The sequence below is a fragment of the Rhinopithecus bieti genome, unplaced genomic scaffold, assembly GCF_001698545.2.
Source record: "Rhinopithecus bieti isolate Rb0 unplaced genomic scaffold, ASM169854v2 scaffold_17743, whole genome shotgun sequence".
Taxonomy (NCBI): Eukaryota; Metazoa; Chordata; class Mammalia; order Primates; family Cercopithecidae; genus Rhinopithecus; species Rhinopithecus bieti.
In genome coordinates, this window is record NW_016809230.1 from 942,148 (window position 1) to 947,479 (window position 5,332).

At 34.7% G+C, this 5,332-nt stretch overlaps 1 long non-coding RNA gene across 2 annotated transcripts in view; it reads right to left on the bottom strand.

The window, feature by feature from the left end:
- Positions 1-2,785: 2,785 nt before the first annotated feature.
- The window catches only part of LOC108539966 (uncharacterized), a 15,099-nt gene continuing 12,552 nt past the window's right edge, over positions 2,786-5,332 (bottom strand). For both annotated transcript variants that reach the window (XR_001888537.1, XR_001888538.1), the window contains one exon: positions 2,786-3,262. This is a non-coding gene — a long non-coding RNA (uncharacterized LOC108539966). The remainder of the gene's footprint in view (positions 3,263-5,332) is intronic.

Consider the following 5,332-nt stretch of genomic DNA (forward strand, 5'->3'; position numbering starts at 1 on the left):
AGACTCTGTCTCAAAAACAAACAAACAAACACAATGAGATACCATCTAACACCAGTGAGAATGACTATTATTAAAAAGTCAAAAAAATAAAAAATAAAACAGGTGCTAGCAAGGTTGTAGAGAAAAAGAAATGCTCATACACTGTTGGTGGGAGTGTAAATTAGCTCAGCTATGGTGAAAGACAGTGTAGTGATTTCCCAAAGACCTAAAGACAGAAATACCATTCGATCCAGCAATCCCATTACTGTATGTATATCCAAAGGAATATAAATCATTCCATTATAAAGACATATGCACATGTATGTTCATTGCAGCACTATTAACAATAGCAAAGACATGGATTCAACCTAAATGTCCATTAGTAAGAGACTGGATAGAGAAAATGTAGTACATATATACTATAGAATATTAGGCAGTCATAAAAAAGAATGAGATCACATCCTTTCCAAGGACATGGATGCAGCTGGAGGCCATTATAGTTAGCAAAGTAACTCAGGAACAGAAAATCAAATATCACACATTCACACTTAGAAAGTGGGAACTAAATGATGAGAGCTCATGGACACATGCAGAGGAACAACACTCAATGGAAACTTTTGGGTGGAGATGAAAGGAGAGAGAGGAACAGGAGAAACAACTAATGGCTACTAGGTTAATACCTGGATGATGAAATAATCTGTGCAATAAATCCCCACGACACAAGTCTACCTAGGTAACAAATCTGCACTTATATCCCTGAGCTTAAAGTAAAAGTTAAAAAAATAAAAAAATTAAGTGTACATGCTTAAGACAAACTAAGATCCCTTGCCAAGAATGTCTTGAAAATCATACCAAAGAGACACATACAAGCATTTTTTATCACAATATTGTTTACAATATGTAAAATGTCAAAGCAATTGAAATATCTAATAGAAAAAAATGAGCAAATAAAATTAAATCTGTTCCTACAATTAAATACTATATATTATTTGTAGGAAATAAATTATAACAATATATAACTATAGATTTCAAAAAAGAATGCTGAAAGAAATGTGATTTCTAGAAAGTATATTAAAATGGCTACATTCATTAATATATAAAACATATCAAAAATAACGGGAAAATTAAAATATAAGCAACAGTACTTTTAAAAGAACTAGAAGGCTATTAACTTAATATATGCCAGTGGTGACTTCAGAGAAAGATAGATAATGCAACTGGCTATAGAGAATAAGAGAAATTCTAACTTTATAATATTTATATACAAAAATTAAAGCAAATACAATAAATGAATATTGTCAATATTAGGTTTTGGTTTTATGGGTGTTTATCATAAAGTCTGCATTTTGAGTTTGCTGCATTTTTATTTGCCTGTATTTTTTTAAATTAAAACATAAAATCATATTAACATCATCTCATTATAGGTCTATAATTTCTACCCCTTCATTGTTTTTCTTGTTGTTTTTGGTTGTTTTTTTTTTTTCCCCGACAAAGAAAAGTCAAATATAAGTGCAAGGGTCAACAGTACATCAGTTCACCTCCCTGAACCCTGAGGGATTGGATTAGATGATTTCTTAGTTCCCTCCTAGCAATATGATGCTATGAAATCCTGCAGGAAGCAGCATATTTCTTTCACTACAAGGAGAGCCTCTCTCAAACAATTAATAATAGGTTCTTTCCTTGTGGTAAGCGCCTTTATTTTTATTATCTTCATATAATACGTGACCTGTCTGTGTATGCCAAATACTGCTGTGAAAACGAAAAGACACTTCTAAGTGCTTAGCATCCTCATAGGATTCATGGATGTGGAGGTGTTTAAATATTACCAGAATTGCATTAGAATAAATAATGTTCACCTTGACTGTCTTTAGAAAGTAGAATTGTTTTGTCAGCACTCTAGGTAAGTATTTGAGTGAGAGAAAGCTTAAAGTTGAGGAACAGCTCAATAACCAACACACAAATGAAACAAAAACAGAAAACAAACAAACACAAACAGAATCCAAATTAACTCCTTATTCAAGGACTTGTGGGAAAGGCAAAGAACCGTTCTTAGATTTAAAATGCTTGAATTAAAATGAATAGATGACTTAAATGATTGGGGTGAAGAAGAATCACATGGGAAAAAGAATGATCTAGTGTTAACATTACTTCTCCTTGAGATAGTATGACAAGGTGCTCAAGAGAGAGATTTTTATTGCAAAGGAACATGAATGAGACTTTGAGGTGCTAGGAATATTGTCTACTTGATGCAAGTATAAATTATACAGGTATTTGCCTTATAATGATTTGGTAAATTATATGATTATGAACTATCCTATATAAAATCTTGATAGATATGCATATATCTGTATATACAAAGTCATATATGACTTTGTCATATATGAAAGTATATACAGATGTATCTAACTGTACAGTGAAAACTTTAAAATGCATGTTTCCTTCACAGATTGTCAAATGTTAAAAAAGAAAATTAATAATGTTGATGAAGTAGAAAAACAAGGTGAATTGCCACACATTGCGGGTTGGAAAATAAGTTGGTAAAACCCATTTGGGACCATTATTTGGCATCATTTTAATAAAATGGAAACTGTATCTTGATTTCAACCCAGCAATTTCTCCCAGATTCTTGCATTTGTGCACCCTCCCATTGTGCAGCCTCATCTCTGAGTGTCAAAAGTAAACTGACCTTCATGTCATTGGATTTTAGTAACCTAATACTGGAGAGGAGGCAGATGGAGTAATAAGGGAAACATTAAAAATAACAATATCTGAGCCTCAGTTGTACATCCATAAGTGCTGGGTTGTATTTTAACGGCTAATATATTTACATTCATCTTCCACTTCACTGAGCCAGGTCAGGTTTATGTAAGAACCATATCCTTCATGTCTATAATATGTACAGTATATAATAAGTTCTCGGTAAATTATGTATAAACTTCTGAAAGATATATTGAGAGAAGAAGCATTAAGGAACATGGGCACAGTGGGGCTTTAACTCATTGTGGCCTCCAGTGAGCAGTGTTTCTGAGGAATTAGGACAACAGTGTTGATGGAGGTGGAGAGGGAATGTCTCTGCTGTGAGTATCCGGCTGATGGTGAATCCCAGGAGATTGGTGATGACTTCATGTAGCTTCTCAGACAGGAGAGGACTTAGTATTGATACCCTTGAGTGGCACTGGAGCAGATAAGACACAATGGTCTTGAACTGGAGAAGCGAGCACAGGAGACAGCTGCTGGAGATGCCCAGGTAAAACTGAAGGGGAACTTGCAGCTGGGTGTGAGACTAGAATAGGCAGAAAATGCAAGGGCAGGGAAGAGACAGGTTATTTAAGTACGAAGGCAACACGTGATTTTATAATGCAAAATTGCATCTGCATAGGTAATTTTCTTTAATAAACAAAGTCTGAAATAAGCCCTCACTGAAATATTTTAGAGATATATTTCTATTCTGTAACATAATGCACTGAACGTAACTTAAGCTATTTTGATAACCCAAGAAATTCATTTTAAAATAATATTTATTCTATTTTATTATTTTCATTCCCATAGTAAACATTGAAATAGTGTTATGCCTTTTAAACTAAATGGCCTGAGATGCCCTACAAATGTAGGCCTTTGTAATTTTTGTACTAATTTTGTCCACTTTTATGTGCCTCTATTAACTGACAGCTACTTGTTCTTTCTTCTATCTTTGGGATTGGGAACACGCCCACCTTTTTTGGTCCTCCCCCACCTCCAAATGTATATCTAATTATATTATTTAATCTTTCTTATCTCTTACCAACTATGAAATCAAATATATCATATATTTGTTATAAATTTTCAATAGTAAAAAAATCATTTAAATAAGAGATAAAATGGCTCTTTTTTCAGAAGCACAATAGTACAACAGGTATGTGAAAAGGTGTTCAGCATCTCTAATCATCAGGAAAATGCAAATCAATACCACAAAAAGGTATCACTTCACATCTGTCAAAATGCCTATTCTCACAAAGTCAACAGATAGATAGATGTTGGTGAAGGCGTGAAACAGAGATAACCAACACTGTTGGGGGGGAATATAAATTGATACAGCCATTATGGAAAACAGTATGAGGTTTCTCAAAAATTTAAAAATAAGACTACCAGATGACTCAGTAATTATCCTTCTGTGTAAATATACCAAGGAAATAAAATCAACACCTTTGTACCAGGGGTAGGGCAGTGTAGGGGAGGGAATCAGAAGATGTAGGTCAAAGGATATAAAGGTACAGTTATGTAGGATGAATAAGCTTACAGACAGAACTTATAAGGAGTATAGTTAATACTTTTTTTTAAATTTAAAAAATGTTTTAAATTATGCTTTAAGTTCTAGGGTACATATGCACAATGTGCAGGTTTGTCACATATGTATACATGTGCCATGTTGGTGTGCTGCACCCATTAACTCGTCATTTACATTAGGTATACCTCCTAATGCTATTCCTCCCCACTCCCCCCAACCCACGACAGGCCCCAGTGTGTGATGTTCCCCTTCTTGTGTCCAGGTGTTCTCATTGTTCAGTTCCCACCTATGAGTGAGAACATGCGGTGTTTGGTTTTTTTGTCCTTGCGATAGTTTGCTGAGAATGATGGTTTCCAGCTTCATCCATGTCCCTACAAAGGACATGAACTCATCCTTTTTTTATGGCTGCACAGTATTCCATGGTGTATATGTGCCACATTTTCTTAATCCAGTCTGTCACTGATGGACATTTGGGTTGGTTCCAAGTCTTTTCTATTGTGAATAGTGCTGCAATAAACATATGTGTGCATGTGTCTTTATAGCAGAATGATTTATAATCCTTTGGGTATATACCCAGTAATGGGACGGCTGGGTCAAACAGTATTTCTAGTTCTAGATCCTTGAGGAATCGCCACACTGTCTTCCACAATGTAAATTAAACTAGTTTACAATCCCACCATTAGTGTAAAAGTGTTCCTATTCCTCCACATCCTCTCCAGCATGTGTTGTTTCCTGACTTTTTAATGATCGCCATTCTAGCTGGTGTGAGATGGTATCTCATTGTGGTTTTGATTTGCATTTCTCTGATGGCCAGTGATGATGAGCATTTTTTCATGTGTCTGTTGGCTGCATAAATGTCTTCTTTTGAGGAGTGTCTGTTCATATCCTTCACCCACTTTTTGATGAGGTTTTTTTTTCTTATGAATTTGAGTTCTTTGTAGATTCTGGATATTAGCCCTTTGTCAGATGAGTAGATTGCAAACATTTTCTCCCATTCTGTAGGTTGCCTGTTCACTCTGATGGTAGTTTCTTTTGCTGTGCAGAAGCTCTTTAGTTTAATTAGATCCCATTTGTCAATTTTGGCTTTTG